Here is a 14,507-nt window from a genome sequence, read left to right as displayed (position 1 = left end):
TGTGACTCATTTTAAAGAACTAGCAAACTTCCAACATTGCAATAAGTCCAATCCGTTTCTTGCCAATCCAATCATCAGAGATAAGATAACATATTTTCATGAGATCTGGAAACGGTGTGAGTTTTCTGACAATGTGATTTTGGGAGAGTTGAAATCACAATGTTGCCAAATGTGGTCCAAGAAATTCAGAGAAGCCAACAAATAACACAGGAGAAACATGAGTTGCTTTTTTTCCTAAAACTCTGAAAAGAATTTTCCACCTTGGGAAGTTGGCGTTAATATTGGAACAAAAAAAGACATGCCGTGACCCGGATTCGAACCGGGGTTGCTGCGGCCACAACGCAGAGTACTAACCACTATACGATCACGGCAACGCTTTGAGCCAGGTAGGAGTCGAACCTACAATCTTCTGATCCGTAGTCAGACGCGTTATCCATTGCGCCACTGGCCCTGACGAGAGCGCTGCAGTTTAAAATGTGACTCATTTTAAAAAACTAGCAAACTTCCAACATTGCAATAAGTCCAATCCGTTTCTTGCCAATCCAATCATCAGAGATAACATATTTTCATAAGATCTGGAAACGGTGTGAGTTTTCTGACAATGTGATTTTGGGAGAGTTGAAATCACAATGTTGCCAAATGTGGTCCAAGAAATTCAGAGAAGCCAACAAATAACACAGGAGAAACATGAGTTGCTTTTTTTCCTAAAACTTTGAAAATAATTTTCCACCTTGGGAAGTTGGAGTTAATATTGGAACAAAAAAAGACATGCCATGACCCGGATTCGAACCAGGGTTGCTGCGGCCACAAAGCAGAGTACTAACCACTATACGATCACGGCAACGCTTCGAGCCAGGTAGGAGTCGAACCTACAATCTTCTGATCCGTAGTCAGACGCGTTATCCATTGCGCCACTGGCCCTGATGAGAGTGCTGCAGCCCAAAATGTGACTCATTTTAAAGAACTAGCAAACTTCCAACATTGCAATAAGTCCAATCCGTTTCTTGCCAATCCAATCATCAGAGATAACATATTTTCATGAGATCTGGAAACGGTGTGAGTTTTCTGACAATGTGATTTTGGGAGAGTTGAAATCACAATGTTGCCAAATGTGGTCCAAGAAATTCAGAGAAGCCAACAAATAACACAGGAGAAACATGAGTTGCTTTTTTTCCTAAAACTCTGAAAAGAATTTTCCACCTTGGGAAGTTGGCGTTAAAATTGGAACAAAAAAAGACATGCCGTGTCCCGGATTCGAACCGGGGTTGCTGCGGCCACAACGCAGAGTACTAACCACTATACGATCACGGCAATGCTTCGAGCCAGGTAGGAGTCGAACCTACAATCTTCTGATCCGTAGTCAGATGCGTTATCCATTGCGCCACTGGCCCTGATGAGAGTGCTGCAGCCCAAAATGTGACTCATTTTAAAGAACTAGCAAACTTCCAACATTGCAATAAGTCCAATCCGTTTCTTGCCAATCCAATCATCAGAGATAAGATAACATATTTTCATGAGATCTGGAAACGGTGTGAGTTTTCTGACAATGTGATTTTGGGAGAGTTGAAATCACAATGTTGCCAAATGTGGTCCAAGAAATTCAGAGAAGCCAACAAATAACACAGGAGAAACATGAGTTGCTTTTTTTCCTAAAACTCTGAAAAGAATTTTCCACCTTGGGAAGTTGGCATTAATATTGGAACAAAAAAAGACATGCCGTGACCCGGATTCGAACCGGGGTTGCTGCGGCCACAACGCAGAGTACTAACCACTATACGATCACGGCAACGCTTCGAGCCAGGTAGGAGTCGAACCTACAATCTTCTGATCCGTAGTCAGACGCGTTATCCATTGCGCCACTGGCCCTGATGAGAGTGCGGCAGCCCAAAATGTGACTCATTTTAAAGAACTAGCCAACTTCCAACATTGCAATAAGTCCAATCCGTTTCTTGCCAATCCAATCATCAGAGATAACATATTTTCATGAGATCTGGAAACGGTGTGAGTTTTCTGACAATGTGATTTTGGGAGAGTTGAAATCACAATGTTGCCAAATGTGGTCCAAGAAATTCAGAGAAGCCAACAAATAACACAGGAGAAACATGAGTTGCTTTTTTTCCTAAAACTCTGAAAAGAATTTTCCACCTTGGGAAGTTGGCGTTAATATTGGAACAAAAAAAGACATGCCGTGACCCGGATTCGAACCGGGGTTGCTGCGGCCACAACGCAGAGTACTAACCACTATACGATCACGGCAACGCTTCGAGCCAGGTAGGAGTCGAACCTACAATCTTCTGATCCGTAGTCAGACGCGTTATCCATTGCGCCACTGGCCCTGACGAGAGCGCTGCAGTTCAAAATGTGACTCATTTTAAAAAACTAGCAAACTTCCAACATTGCAATAAGTCCAATCCGTTTCTTGCCAATCCAATCATCAGAGATAACATATTTTCATGAGATCTGGAAACGGTGTGAGTTTTCTGACAATGTGATTTTGGGAGAGTTGAAATCACAATGTTGCCAAATGTGGTCCAAGAAATTCAGAGAAGCCAACAAATAACACAGGAGAAACATGAGTTGCTTTTTTTCCTAAAACTCTGAAAAGAATTTTCCACCTTGGGAAGTTGGAGTTAATATTGGAACAAAAAAAGACATGCCATGACCCGGATTCGAACAAGGGTTGCTGCGGCCACAAAGCAGAGTACTAACCACTATACGATCACGGCAACGCTTCGAGCCAGGTAGGAGTCGAACCTACAATCTTCTGATCCGTAGTCAGACGCGTTATCCATTGCGCCACTGGCCCTGATGAGAATGCTGCAGCCCAAAATGTGACTCATTTTAAAGAACCAGCCAACTTCCAACATTGCAATAAGTGTGAGTTTTCTGACAATGTGATTTTGGGAGAGTTGAAATCACAATGTTGCCAAATGTGGTCCAAGAAATTCAGAGAAGCCAACAAATAACACAGGAGAAACATGAGTTGCTTTTTTTCCTAAATCTCTGAAAAGAATTTTCCACCTTGGGAAGTTGGCGTTATTATTGGAACAAAAAAAGACATGCTGTGACCCGGATTCGAACCGGGGTTGCTGCGGCCACAACGCAGAGTACTAACCACTATACGATCACGGCAACGCTTCGAGCCAGGTAGGAGTCGAACCTACAATCTTCTGATCCGTAGTCAGACGCGTTATCAATTGCGCCACTGGCCCTGATGAGAGTGCTGCAGCCCAAAATGTGACTCATTTTAAAGAACTAGCAAACTTCCAACATTGCAATAAGTCCAATCCGTTTCTTGCCAATCCAATCATCAGAGATAAGATAACATATTTTCATGAGATCTGGAAACGGTGTGAGTTTTCTGACAATGTGATTTTGGGAGAGTTGAAATCACAATGTTGCCAAATGTGGTCCAAGAAATTCAGAGAAGCCAACAAATAACACAGGAGAAACATGAGTTGCTTTTTTTCCTAAAACTCTGAAAAGAATTTTCCACCTTGGGAAGTTGACGTTAATATTGGAACAAAAAAAGACATGCTGTGACCCGGATTCGAACCGGGGTTGCTGCGGCCACAACGCAGAGTACTAACCACTATACGATCACGGCAACGCTTCGAGCCAGGTAGGAGTCGAACCTACAATCTTCTGATCCGTAGTCAGACGCGTTATCAATTGCGCCACTGGCCCTGATGAGAGTGCTGCAGCCCAAAATGTGACTCATTTTAAAGAACTAGCAAACTTCCAACATTGCAATAAGTCCAATCCGTTTCTTGCCAATCCAATCATCAGAGATAAGATAACATATTTTCATGAGATCTGGAAACGGTGTGAGTTTTCTGACAATGTGATTTTGGGAGAGTTGAAATCACAATGTTGCCAAATGTGGTCCAAGAAATTCAGAGAAGCCAACAAATAACACAGGAGAAACATGAGTTGCTTTTTTTCCTAAAACTCTGAAAAGAATTTTCCACCTTGGGAAGTTGGCGTTAATATTGGAACAAAAAAAGACATGCCGTGACCCGGATTCGAACCGGGGTTGCTGCGGCCACAACGCAGAGTACTAACCACTATACGATCACGGCAACGCTTCGAGCCAGGTAGGAGTCGAACCTACAATCTTCTGATCCGTAGTCAGACGCGTTATCCATTGCGCCACTGGCCCTGATGAGAGTGCTGCAACCCAAAATGTGACTCATTTTAAAGAACTAGCAAACTTCCAACATTGCAATAAGTCCAATCCGTTTCTTGCCAATCCTATCATCAGAGATAACATATTTTCATGAGATCTGGAAACGGTGTGAGTTTTCTGACAATGTGATTTTGGGAGAGTTGAAATCACAATGTTGCCAAATGTGGTCCAAGAAATTCAGAGAAGCCAACAAATAACACAGGAGAAACATGAGTTGCTTTTTTTCCTAAATCTCTGAAAAGAATTTTCCACCTTGGGAAGTTGGCGTTATTATTGGAACAAAAAAAGACATGCTGTGACCCGGATTCGAACCGGGGTTGCTGCGGCCACAACGCAGAGTACTAACCACTATACGATTACGGCAACGCTTCGAGCCAGGTAGGAGTCGAACCTACAATCTTCTGATCCGTAGTCAGACGCGTTATCAATTGCGCCACTGGCCCTGATGAGAGTGCTGCAGCCCAAAATGTGACTCATTTTAAAGAACTAGCAAACTTCCAACATTGCAATAAGTCCAATCCGTTTCTTGCCAATCCAATCATCAGAGATAAGATAACATATTTTCATGAGATCTGGAAACGGTGTGAGTTTTCTGACAATGTGATTTTGGGAGAGTTGAAATCACAATGTTGCCAAATGTGGTCCAAGAAATTCAGAGAAGCCAACAAATAACACAGGAGAAACATGAGTTGCTTTTTTTCCTAAAACTCTGAAAAGAATTTTCCACCTTGGGAAGTTGACGTTAATATTGGAACAAAAAAAGACATGCTGTGACCCGGATTCGAACCGGGGTTGCTGCGGCCACAACGCAGAGTACTAACCACTATACGATCACGGCAACGCTTCGAGCCAGGTAGGAGTCGAACCTACAATCTTCTGATCCGTAGTCAGACGCGTTATCAATTGCGCCACTGGCCCTGATGAGAGTGCTGCAGCCCAAAATGTGACTCATTTTAAAGAACTAGCAAACTTCCAACATTGCAATAAGTCCAATCCGTTTCTTGCCAATCCAATCATCAGAGATAAGATAACATATTTTCATGAGATCTGGAAACGGTGTGAGTTTTCTGACAATGTGATTTTGGGAGAGTTGAAATCACAATGTTGCCAAATGTGGTCCAAGAAATTCAGAGAAGCCAACAAATAACACAGGAGAAACATGAGTTGCTTTTTTTCCTAAAACTCTGAAAAGAATTTTCCACCTTGGGAAGTTGGCGTTAATATTGGAACAAAAAAAGACATGCCGTGACCCGGATTCGAACCGGGGTTGCTGCGGCCACAACGCAGAGTACTAACCACTATACGATCACGGCAACGCTTCGAGCCAGGTAGGAGTCGAACCTACAATCTTCTGATCCGTAGTCAGACGCGTTATCCATTGCGCCACTGGCCCTGATGAGAGTGCTGCAACCCAAAATGTGACTCATTTTAAAGAACTAGCAAACTTCCAACATTGCAATAAGTCCAATCCGTTTCTTGCCAATCCTATCATCAGAGATAACATATTTTCATGAGATCTGGAAACGGTGTGAGTTTTCTGACAATGTGATTTTGGGAGAGTTGAAATCACAATGTTGCCAAATGTGGTCCAAGAAATTCAGAGAAGCCAACAAATAACACAGGAGAAACATGAGTTGCTTTTTTTCCTAAATCTCTGAAAAGAATTTTCCACCTTGGGAAGTTGGCGTTATTATTGGAACAAAAAAAGACATGCCGTGACCCGGATTCGAACCGGGGTTGCTGCGGCCACAACGCAGAGTACTAACCACTATACGATCACGGCAACGCTTCGAGCCAGGTAGGAGTCGAACCTACAATCTTCTGATCCGTAGTCAGACGCGTTATCCATTGCGCCACTGGCCCTGATGAGAGTGCTGCAGCCCAAAATGTGACTCATTTTAAAGAACTAGCAAACTTCCAACATTGCAATAAGTCCAATCCGTTTCTTGCCAATCCAATCATCAGAGATAACATATTTTCATGAGATCTGGAAACGGTGTGAGTTTTCTGACAATGTGATTTTGGGAGAGTTGAAATCACAATGTTGCCAAAAGTGGTCCAAGAAATTCAGAGAAGCCAACAAATAACACAGGAGAAACATGAGTTGCTTTTTTTCCTAAAACTCTGAAAAGAATTTTCCACCTTGGGAAGTTGGTGTTAATATTGGAACAAAAAAAGACATGCCGTGACCCGGATTCGAACCGGGGTTGCTGCTGCCACAACGCTGAGTACTAACCACTATACGATCACGGCAACGCTTCGAGCCAGGTAGGAGTCGAACCTACAATCTTCTGATCCGTAGTCAGATGCGTTATCCATTGCGCCACTGGCCCTGACGAGAGCGCTGCAGTACAAAATGTGACTAATTTTAAAAAACTAGCAAACTTCCAACATTGCAATAAGTCCAATCCGTTTCTTGCCAATCCAATCATCAGAGATAACATATTTTCATGAGATCTGGAAACGGTGTGAGTTTTCTGACAATGTGATTTTGGGAGAGTTGAAATCACAATGTTGGCAAATGTGGTCCAAGAAATTCAGAGAAGCCAACAAATAACACAGGAGAAACATGAGTTGCTTTTTTTCCTAAAACTCTGAAAATAATTTTCCACCTTGGGAAGTTGGAGTTAATATTGGAACAAAAAAAGACATGCCATGACCCGGATTCGAACCAGGGTTGCTGCGGCCACAAAGCAGAGTACTAACCACTATACGATCACGGCAACGCTTCGAGCCAGGTAGGAGTCGAACCGACAATCTTCTGATCCATAGTCAGATGCGTTATCCATTGCGCCACTGGCCCTGATGAGAGTGCTGCAGTTCAAAATGTTACTCATTTTAAAAAACTAGCAAACTTCCAACATTGCAATAAGTCCAATCCGTTTCTTGCCAATCCAATCATCAGAGATAACATATTTTCATGAGATCTGGAAACGGTGTGAGTTTTCTGACAATGTGATTTTGGGAGAGTTGAAATCACAATGTTGCCAAATGTGGTCCAAGAAATTCAGAGAAGCCAACAAATAACACAGGAGAAACATGAGTTGCTTTTTTTCCTAAAACTCTGAAAAGAATTTTCCACCTTGGGAAGTTGGTGTTAATATTGGAACAAAAAAAGACATGCCGTGACCCGGATTCGAACCGGGGTTGCTGCGGCCACAACGCTGAGTACTAACCACTATACGATCACGGCAACGCTTCGAGCCAGGTAGGAGTCGAACCTACAATCTTCTGATCCGTAGTCAGATGCGTTATCCATTGCGCCACTGGCCCTGACGAGAGCGCTGCAGTACAAAATGTGACTAATTTTAAAAAACTAGCAAACTTCCAACATTGCAATAAGTCCAATCCGTTTCTTGCCAATCCAATCATCAGAGATAACATATTTTCATGAGATCTGGAAACGGTGTGAGTTTTCTGACAATGTGATTTTGGGAGAGTTGAAATCACAATGTTGCCAAATGTGGTCCAAGAAATTCAGAGAAGCCAACAAATAACACAGGAGAAACATGAGTTGCTTTTTTTCCTAAAACTCTGAAAAGAATTTTCCACCTTGGGAAGTTGGTGTTAATATTGGAACAAAAAAAGACATGCCGTGACCCGGATTCGAACCGGGGTTGCTGCGGCCACAACGCAGAGTACTAACCACTATACGATCACGGCAACGCTTCGAGCCAGGTAGGAGTCGAACCTACAATCTTCTGATCCGTAGTCAGATGCGTTATCCATTGTGCCACTGGCCCTGATGAGAGTGCTGCAGCCCAAAATGTGACTCATTTTAAAGAACTAGCAAACTTCCAACATTGCAATAAGTCCAATCCGTTTCTTGCCAATCCAATCATCAGAGATAACATATTTTCATGAGATCTGGAAACGGTGTGAGTTTTCTGACAATGTGATTTTGGGAGAGTTGAAATCACAATGTTGCCAAATGTGGTCCAAGAAATTCAGAGAAGCCAACAAATAACACAGGAGAAACATGAGTTGCTTTTTTTCCTAAAACTCTGAAAAGAATTTTCCACCTTGGGAAGTTGGCGTTAATATTGGAACAAAAAAAGACATGCCGTGACCCGGATTCGAACCGGGGTTGCTGCGGCCACAACGCAGAGTAATAACCACTATACGATCACGGCAACGCTTCGAGCCAGGTAGGAGTCGAACCTACAATCTTCTGATCCGTAGTCAGACGCGTTATCCATTGCGCCACTGGCCCTGACGAGAGCGCTGCAGTTCAAAATGTGACTCATTTTAAAAAACTAGCAAACTTCCAACATTGCAATAAGTCCAATCCGTTTCTTGCCAATCCAATCATCAGAGATAACATATTTTCATGAGATCTGGAAACGGTGTGAGTTTTCTGACAATGTGATTTTGGGAGAGTTGAAATCACAATGTTGCCAAATGTGGTCCAAGAAATTCAGAGAAGCCAACAAATAACACAGGAGAAACATGAGTTGCTTTTTTTCCTAAAACTCTGAAAAGAATTTTCCACCTTGGGAAGTTGGCGTTAATATTGGAACAAAAAAAGACATGCCGTGACCCGGATTCGAACCAGGGTTGCTGCGGCCACAACGCAGAGTACTAACCACTATACGATCACGGCAACGCTTCGAGCCAGGTAGGAGTCGAACCTACAATCTTCTGATCCGTAGTCAGACGCGTTATCCATTGCGCCACTGGCCCTGATGAGAGAGCTGCAGCCCAAAATGTGACTCATTTTAAAGAACTAGCAAACTTCCAACATTGCAATAAGTCCAATCCGTTTCTTGCCAATCCAATCATCAGAGATAACATATTTTCATGAGATCTGAAAACGGTGTGAGTTTTCTGACAATGTGATTTTGGGAGAGTTGAAATCACAATGTTGCCAAATGTGGTCCAAGAAATTCAGAGAAGCCAACAAATAACACAGGAGAAACATGAGTTGCTTTTTTTCCTAAAACTCTGAAAAGAATTTTCCACCTTGGGAAGTTGGCGTTAATATTGGAACAAAAAAAGACATGCTGTGACCCGGATTCGAACCGGGGTTGCTGCGGCCACAACGCAGAGTACTAACCACTATACGATCACGGCAACGCTTCGAGCCAGGTAGGAGTCGAACCTACAATCTTCTGATCCGTAGTCAGACGCGTTATCAATTGCGCCACTGGCCCTGATGAGAGTGCTGCAGCCCAAAATGTGACTCATTTTAAAGAACTAGCAAACTTCCAACATTGCAATAAGTCCAATCCGTTTCTTGCCAATCCAATCATCAGAGATAAGATAACATATTTTCATGAGATCTGGAAACGGTGTGAGTTTTCTGACAATGTGATTTTGGGAGAGTTGAAATCACAATGTTGCCAAATGTGGTCCAAGAAATTCAGAGAAGCCAACAAATAACACAGGAGAAACATGAGTTGCTTTTTTTCCTAAAACTCTGAAAAGAATTTTCCACCTTGGGAAGTTGGCGTTAATATTGGAACAAAAAAAGACATGCCGTGACCCGGATTCGAACCGGGGTTGCTGCGGCCACAACGCAGAGTACTAACCACTATACGATCACGGCAACGCTTTGAGCCAGGTAGGAGTCGAACCTACAATCTTCTGATCCGTAGTCAGACGCGTTATCCATTGCGCCACTGGCCCTGACGAGAGCGCTGCAGTTTAAAATGTGACTCATTTTAAAAAACTAGCAAACTTCCAACATTGCAATAAGTCCAATCCGTTTCTTGCCAATCCAATCATCAGAGATAACATATTTTCATAAGATCTGGAAACGGTGTGAGTTTTCTGACAATGTGATTTTGGGAGAGTTGAAATCACAATGTTGCCAAATGTGGTCCAAGAAATTCAGAGAAGCCAACAAATAACACAGGAGAAACATGAGTTGCTTTTTTTCCTAAAACTCTGAAAATAATTTTCCACCTTGGGAAGTTGGAGTTAATATTGGAACAAAAAAAGACATGCCATGACCCGGATTCGAACCAGGGTTGCTGCGGCCACAAAGCAGAGTACTAACCACTATACGATCACGGCAACGCTTCGAGCCAGGTAGGAGTCGAACCTACAATCTTCTGATCCGTAGTCAGACGCGTTATCCATTGCGCCACTGGCCCTGATGAGAGTGCTGCAGCCCAAAATGTGACTCATTTTAAAGAACTAGCAAACTTCCAACATTGCAATAAGTCCAATCCGTTTCTTGCCAATCCAATCATCAGAGATAACATATTTTCATGAGATCTGGAAACGGTGTGAGTTTTCTGACAATGTGATTTTGGGAGAGTTGAAATCACAATGTTGCCAAATGTGGTCCAAGAAATTCAGAGAAGCCAACAAATAACACAGGAGAAACATGAGTTGCTTTTTTTCCTAAAACTCTGAAAAGAATTTTCCACCTTGGGAAGTTGGCGTTAAAATTGGAACAAAAAAAGACATGCCGTGTCCCGGATTCGAACCGGGGTTGCTGCGGCCACAACGCAGAGTACTAACCACTATACGATCACGGCAATGCTTCGAGCCAGGTAGGAGTCGAACCTACAATCTTCTGATCCGTAGTCAGATGCGTTATCCATTGCGCCACTGGCCCTGATGAGAGTGCTGCAGCCCAAAATGTGACTCATTTTAAAGAACTAGCAAACTTCCAACATTGCAATAAGTCCAATCCGTTTCTTGCCAATCCAATCATCAAAGATAAGATAACATATTTTCATGAGATCTGGAAACGGTGTGAGTTTTCTGACAATGTGATTTTGGGAGAGTTGAAATCACAATGTTGCCAAATGTGGTCCAAGAAATTCAGAGAAGCCAACAAATAACACAGGAGAAACATGAGTTGCTTTTTTTCCTAAAACTCTGAAAAGAATTTTCCACCTTGGGAAGTTGGCATTAATATTGGAACAAAAAAAGACATGCCGTGACCCGGATTCGAACCGGGGTTGCTGCGGCCACAACGCAGAGTACTAACCACTATACGATCACGGCAACGCTTCGAGCCAGGTAGGAGTCGAACCTACAATCTTCTGATCCGTAGTCAGACGCGTTATCCATTGCGCCACTGGCCCTGATGAGAGTGCTGCAGCCCAAAATGTGACTCATTTTAAAGAACTAGCCAACTTCCAACATTGCAATAAGTCCAATCCGTTTCTTGCCAATCCAATCATCAGAGATAACATATTTTCATGAGATCTGGAAACGGTGTGAGTTTTCTGACAATGTGATTTTGGGAGAGTTGAAATCACAATGTTGCCAAATGTGGTCCAAGAAATTCAGAGAAGCCAACAAATAACACAGGAGAAACATGAGTTGCTTTTTTTCCTAAAACTCTGAAAAGAATTTTCCACCTTGGGAAGTTGGCGTTAATATTGGAACAAAAAAAGACATGCCGTGACCCGGATTCGAACCGGGGTTGCTGCGGCCACAACGCAGAGTACTAACCACTATACGATCACGGCAACGCTTCGAGCCAGGTAGGAGTCGAACCTACAATCTTCTGATCCGTAGTCAGACGCGTTATCCATTGCGCCACTGGCCCTGACGAGAGCGCTGCAGTTCAAAATGTGACTCATTTTAAAAAACTAGCAAACTTCCAACATTGCAATAAGTCCAATCCGTTTCTTGCCAATCCAATCATCAGAGATAACATATTTTCATGAGATCTGGAAACGGTGTGAGTTTTCTGACAATGTGATTTTGGGAGAGTTGAAATCACAATGTTGCCAAATGTGGTCCAAGAAATTCAGAGAAGCCAACAAATAACACAGGAGAAACATGAGTTGCTTTTTTTCCTAAAACTCTGAAAATAATTTTCCACCTTGGGAAGTTGGAGTTAATATTGGAACAAAAAAAGACATGCCATGACCCGGATTCGAACAAGGGTTGCTGCGGCCACAAAGCAGAGTACTAACCACTATACGATCACGGCAACGCTTCGAGCCAGGTAGGAGTCGAACCTACAATCTTCTGATCCGTAGTCAGACGCGTTATCCATTGCGCCACTGGCCCTGATGAGAATGCTGCAGCCCAAAATGTGACTCATTTTAAAGAACCAGCCAACTTCCAACATTGCAATAAGTGTGAGTTTTCTGACAATGTGATTTTGGGAGAGTTGAAATCACAATGTTGCCAAATGTGGTCCAAGAAATTCAGAGAAGCCAACAAATAACACAGGAGAAACATGAGTTGCTTTTTTTCCTAAATCTCTGAAAAGAATTTTCCACCTTGGGAAGTTGGCGTTATTATTGGAACAAAAAAAGACATGCTGTGACCCGGATTCGAACCGGGGTTGCTGCGGCCACAACGCAGAGTACTAACCACTATACGATCACGGCAACGCTTCGAGCCAGGTAGGAGTCGAACCTACAATCTTCTGATCCGTAGTCAGACGCGTTATCCATTGCGCCACTGGCCCTGACGAGAGCGCTGCAGTTCAAAATGTGACTCATTTTAAAAAACTAGCAAACTTCCAACATTGCAATAAGTCCAATCCGTTTCTTGCCAATCCAATCATCAGAGATAACATATTTTCATGAGATCTGGAAACGGTGTGAGTTTTCTGACAATGTGATTTTGGGAGAGTTGAAATCACAATGTTGCCAAATGTGGTCCAAGAAATTCAGAGAAGCCAACAAATAACACAGGAGAAACATGAGTTGCTTTTTTTCCTAAAACTCTGAAAATAATTTTCCACCTTGGGAAGTTGGAGTTAATATTGGAACAAAAAAAGACATGCCATGACCCGGATTCGAACCAGGGTTGCTGCGGCCACAAAGCAGAGTACTAACCACTATACGATCACGGCAACGCTTCGAGCCAGGTAGGAGTCAAACCTACAATCTTCTGATCCGTAGTCAGACGCGTTATCCATTGCGCCACTGGCCCTGATGAGAGTGCTGCAGCCCAAAATGTGACTCATTTTAAAGAACTAGCCAACTTCCAACATTGCAATAAGTGTGAGTTTTCTGACAATGTGATTTTGGGAGAGTTGAAATCACAATGTTGCCAAATGTGGTCCAAGAAATTCAGAGAAGCCAACAAATAACACAGGAGAAACATGAGTTGCTTTTTTTCCTAAAACTCTGAAAATAATTTTCCACCTTGGGAAGTTGGTGTTAATATTGGAACAAAAAAAGACATGCCGTGACCCGGATTCGAACCGGGGTTGCTGCGGCCACAACGCAGAGTACTAACCACTATACGATCACGGCAACGCTTCGAGCCAGGTAGGAATCGAACCTACAATCTTCTGATCCGTAGTCAGATGCGTTATCCATTGCGCCACTGGCCCTGACGAGAGCGCTGCAGCCCAAAATGTGACTCATTTTAAAGAACTAGCAAACTTCCAACATTGCAATAAGTCCAATCCGTTTCTTGCCAATCCAATCATCAGAGATAACATATTTTCATGAGATCTGGAAACGGTGTGAGTTTTCTGACAATGTGACTTTGGGAGAGTTGAAATCACAATGTTGCCAAATGTGGTCCAAGAAATTCAGAGAAGCCAACAAATAACACAGGAGAAACATGAGTTGCTTTTTTTCCTAAAACTCTGAAAATAATTTTCCACCTTGGGAAGTTGGCGTTAATATTCTAACAAAAAAAGGCATGCTGTGACCCGGATTCGAACCAGGGTTGCTGCGGCCACAATGCAGAGTACTAACCACTATACGATCACGGCAAAGCTTCGAGCCAGGTAGGAGTCGAACCTACAATCTCCAGATCCGTAGTCAGACGCGTTATCCATTGCGCAACTGGCCCTGATGAGAGTGCTGCAGCCCAAAATGTGACTCATTTTAAAGAACTAGCAAACTTCCAACATTGCAATAAGTCCAATCCGTTTCTTGCCAATCCAATCATCAGAGATAACATATTTTCATGAGATCTGGAAACGGTGTGAGTTTTCTGACAATGTGATTTTGGGAGAGTTGAAATCACAATGTTGCCAAATGTGGTCCAAGAAATTCAGAGAAGCCAACAAATAACACAGGAGAAACATGAGTTGCTTTTTTTCCTAAAACTCTGAAAAGAATTTTCCACCTTGGGAAGTTGGCGTTAATATTGGAACAAAAAAAGACATGCCGTGACCCGGATTCGAACCGGGGCTGCTGCGGCCACAACGCAGAGTACTAACCACTATACGATCACGGCAACGCTTCGAGCCAGGTAGGAGTCGAACCTACAATCTCCTGATCCGTAGTCAGACGCGTTATCCATTGTGCCACTGGCCCTGATGAGAGTGCTGCAGCCCAAAATGTGACTCATTTTAAAGAACTAGCAAACTTCCAACATTGCAATAAGTCCAATCCGTTTCTTGCCAATCCAATCATCAGAGATAACATAT

The 14,507-nt window shown here is 43.0% G+C and overlaps 36 non-coding genes across 36 annotated transcripts; all 36 read right to left on the bottom strand.

The window, feature by feature from the left end:
- Positions 1-299: 299 nt before the first annotated feature.
- On the bottom strand, positions 300-371 carry TRNAH-GUG (transfer RNA histidin (anticodon GUG)). Its single transcript has one exon. It is a non-coding gene; the product is annotated as a tRNA-His (tRNA).
- Positions 372-378: 7 nt separating this feature from the next.
- TRNAR-ACG (transfer RNA arginine (anticodon ACG)) lies at positions 379-451 on the bottom strand. Its single transcript has one exon. It is a non-coding gene; the product is annotated as a tRNA-Arg (tRNA).
- Positions 452-848: 397 nt separating this feature from the next.
- TRNAR-ACG (transfer RNA arginine (anticodon ACG)) lies at positions 849-921 on the bottom strand. The gene has a single exon. It is a non-coding gene; the product is annotated as a tRNA-Arg (tRNA).
- A 397-nt stretch (positions 922-1,318) lies between these two features.
- Positions 1,319-1,391, bottom strand: TRNAR-ACG (transfer RNA arginine (anticodon ACG)). Its single transcript has one exon. It is a non-coding gene; the product is annotated as a tRNA-Arg (tRNA).
- Positions 1,392-1,714: 323 nt separating this feature from the next.
- On the bottom strand, positions 1,715-1,786 carry TRNAH-GUG (transfer RNA histidin (anticodon GUG)). The gene has a single exon. It is a non-coding gene; the product is annotated as a tRNA-His (tRNA).
- A 7-nt stretch (positions 1,787-1,793) lies between these two features.
- On the bottom strand, positions 1,794-1,866 carry TRNAR-ACG (transfer RNA arginine (anticodon ACG)). The gene has a single exon. It is a non-coding gene; the product is annotated as a tRNA-Arg (tRNA).
- Positions 1,867-2,184: 318 nt separating this feature from the next.
- On the bottom strand, positions 2,185-2,256 carry TRNAH-GUG (transfer RNA histidin (anticodon GUG)). The gene has a single exon. It is a non-coding gene; the product is annotated as a tRNA-His (tRNA).
- Positions 2,257-2,263: 7 nt separating this feature from the next.
- TRNAR-ACG (transfer RNA arginine (anticodon ACG)) lies at positions 2,264-2,336 on the bottom strand. Its single transcript has one exon. It is a non-coding gene; the product is annotated as a tRNA-Arg (tRNA).
- Positions 2,337-2,733: 397 nt separating this feature from the next.
- TRNAR-ACG (transfer RNA arginine (anticodon ACG)) lies at positions 2,734-2,806 on the bottom strand. The gene has a single exon. It is a non-coding gene; the product is annotated as a tRNA-Arg (tRNA).
- Positions 2,807-4,010: 1,204 nt separating this feature from the next.
- TRNAH-GUG (transfer RNA histidin (anticodon GUG)) lies at positions 4,011-4,082 on the bottom strand. The gene has a single exon. It is a non-coding gene; the product is annotated as a tRNA-His (tRNA).
- A 7-nt stretch (positions 4,083-4,089) lies between these two features.
- TRNAR-ACG (transfer RNA arginine (anticodon ACG)) lies at positions 4,090-4,162 on the bottom strand. The gene has a single exon. It is a non-coding gene; the product is annotated as a tRNA-Arg (tRNA).
- Positions 4,163-5,430: 1,268 nt separating this feature from the next.
- TRNAH-GUG (transfer RNA histidin (anticodon GUG)) lies at positions 5,431-5,502 on the bottom strand. The gene has a single exon. It is a non-coding gene; the product is annotated as a tRNA-His (tRNA).
- Positions 5,503-5,509: 7 nt separating this feature from the next.
- On the bottom strand, positions 5,510-5,582 carry TRNAR-ACG (transfer RNA arginine (anticodon ACG)). Its single transcript has one exon. It is a non-coding gene; the product is annotated as a tRNA-Arg (tRNA).
- Positions 5,583-5,900: 318 nt separating this feature from the next.
- On the bottom strand, positions 5,901-5,972 carry TRNAH-GUG (transfer RNA histidin (anticodon GUG)). Its single transcript has one exon. It is a non-coding gene; the product is annotated as a tRNA-His (tRNA).
- A 7-nt stretch (positions 5,973-5,979) lies between these two features.
- On the bottom strand, positions 5,980-6,052 carry TRNAR-ACG (transfer RNA arginine (anticodon ACG)). Its single transcript has one exon. It is a non-coding gene; the product is annotated as a tRNA-Arg (tRNA).
- Positions 6,053-6,449: 397 nt separating this feature from the next.
- TRNAR-ACG (transfer RNA arginine (anticodon ACG)) lies at positions 6,450-6,522 on the bottom strand. Its single transcript has one exon. It is a non-coding gene; the product is annotated as a tRNA-Arg (tRNA).
- A 397-nt stretch (positions 6,523-6,919) lies between these two features.
- On the bottom strand, positions 6,920-6,992 carry TRNAH-AUG (transfer RNA histidin (anticodon AUG)). Its single transcript has one exon. It is a non-coding gene; the product is annotated as a tRNA-His (tRNA).
- A 397-nt stretch (positions 6,993-7,389) lies between these two features.
- Positions 7,390-7,462, bottom strand: TRNAR-ACG (transfer RNA arginine (anticodon ACG)). The gene has a single exon. It is a non-coding gene; the product is annotated as a tRNA-Arg (tRNA).
- Positions 7,463-7,780: 318 nt separating this feature from the next.
- TRNAH-GUG (transfer RNA histidin (anticodon GUG)) lies at positions 7,781-7,852 on the bottom strand. The gene has a single exon. It is a non-coding gene; the product is annotated as a tRNA-His (tRNA).
- Positions 7,853-8,250: 398 nt separating this feature from the next.
- Positions 8,251-8,322, bottom strand: TRNAH-GUG (transfer RNA histidin (anticodon GUG)). The gene has a single exon. It is a non-coding gene; the product is annotated as a tRNA-His (tRNA).
- A 7-nt stretch (positions 8,323-8,329) lies between these two features.
- TRNAR-ACG (transfer RNA arginine (anticodon ACG)) lies at positions 8,330-8,402 on the bottom strand. The gene has a single exon. It is a non-coding gene; the product is annotated as a tRNA-Arg (tRNA).
- A 318-nt stretch (positions 8,403-8,720) lies between these two features.
- Positions 8,721-8,792, bottom strand: TRNAH-GUG (transfer RNA histidin (anticodon GUG)). The gene has a single exon. It is a non-coding gene; the product is annotated as a tRNA-His (tRNA).
- A 7-nt stretch (positions 8,793-8,799) lies between these two features.
- TRNAR-ACG (transfer RNA arginine (anticodon ACG)) lies at positions 8,800-8,872 on the bottom strand. The gene has a single exon. It is a non-coding gene; the product is annotated as a tRNA-Arg (tRNA).
- Positions 8,873-9,665: 793 nt separating this feature from the next.
- TRNAH-GUG (transfer RNA histidin (anticodon GUG)) lies at positions 9,666-9,737 on the bottom strand. The gene has a single exon. It is a non-coding gene; the product is annotated as a tRNA-His (tRNA).
- Positions 9,738-9,744: 7 nt separating this feature from the next.
- On the bottom strand, positions 9,745-9,817 carry TRNAR-ACG (transfer RNA arginine (anticodon ACG)). Its single transcript has one exon. It is a non-coding gene; the product is annotated as a tRNA-Arg (tRNA).
- Positions 9,818-10,214: 397 nt separating this feature from the next.
- Positions 10,215-10,287, bottom strand: TRNAR-ACG (transfer RNA arginine (anticodon ACG)). Its single transcript has one exon. It is a non-coding gene; the product is annotated as a tRNA-Arg (tRNA).
- Positions 10,288-10,684: 397 nt separating this feature from the next.
- On the bottom strand, positions 10,685-10,757 carry TRNAR-ACG (transfer RNA arginine (anticodon ACG)). The gene has a single exon. It is a non-coding gene; the product is annotated as a tRNA-Arg (tRNA).
- A 323-nt stretch (positions 10,758-11,080) lies between these two features.
- On the bottom strand, positions 11,081-11,152 carry TRNAH-GUG (transfer RNA histidin (anticodon GUG)). The gene has a single exon. It is a non-coding gene; the product is annotated as a tRNA-His (tRNA).
- A 7-nt stretch (positions 11,153-11,159) lies between these two features.
- On the bottom strand, positions 11,160-11,232 carry TRNAR-ACG (transfer RNA arginine (anticodon ACG)). Its single transcript has one exon. It is a non-coding gene; the product is annotated as a tRNA-Arg (tRNA).
- Positions 11,233-11,550: 318 nt separating this feature from the next.
- TRNAH-GUG (transfer RNA histidin (anticodon GUG)) lies at positions 11,551-11,622 on the bottom strand. The gene has a single exon. It is a non-coding gene; the product is annotated as a tRNA-His (tRNA).
- A 7-nt stretch (positions 11,623-11,629) lies between these two features.
- On the bottom strand, positions 11,630-11,702 carry TRNAR-ACG (transfer RNA arginine (anticodon ACG)). The gene has a single exon. It is a non-coding gene; the product is annotated as a tRNA-Arg (tRNA).
- A 397-nt stretch (positions 11,703-12,099) lies between these two features.
- On the bottom strand, positions 12,100-12,172 carry TRNAR-ACG (transfer RNA arginine (anticodon ACG)). The gene has a single exon. It is a non-coding gene; the product is annotated as a tRNA-Arg (tRNA).
- Positions 12,173-12,505: 333 nt separating this feature from the next.
- On the bottom strand, positions 12,506-12,578 carry TRNAR-ACG (transfer RNA arginine (anticodon ACG)). The gene has a single exon. It is a non-coding gene; the product is annotated as a tRNA-Arg (tRNA).
- A 724-nt stretch (positions 12,579-13,302) lies between these two features.
- On the bottom strand, positions 13,303-13,374 carry TRNAH-GUG (transfer RNA histidin (anticodon GUG)). Its single transcript has one exon. It is a non-coding gene; the product is annotated as a tRNA-His (tRNA).
- Positions 13,375-13,381: 7 nt separating this feature from the next.
- TRNAR-ACG (transfer RNA arginine (anticodon ACG)) lies at positions 13,382-13,454 on the bottom strand. The gene has a single exon. It is a non-coding gene; the product is annotated as a tRNA-Arg (tRNA).
- A 788-nt stretch (positions 13,455-14,242) lies between these two features.
- Positions 14,243-14,314, bottom strand: TRNAH-GUG (transfer RNA histidin (anticodon GUG)). The gene has a single exon. It is a non-coding gene; the product is annotated as a tRNA-His (tRNA).
- Positions 14,315-14,507: the final 193 nt, after the last annotated feature.

This window comes from Engystomops pustulosus, chromosome 4, assembly GCF_040894005.1.
Source record: "Engystomops pustulosus chromosome 4, aEngPut4.maternal, whole genome shotgun sequence".
Classification (NCBI taxonomy): domain Eukaryota; kingdom Metazoa; phylum Chordata; class Amphibia; order Anura; family Leptodactylidae; genus Engystomops; species Engystomops pustulosus.
The sequence above is the reverse complement of the archived record's forward strand: the minus strand, read 5'-3'. Positions and strand labels throughout refer to the sequence as shown.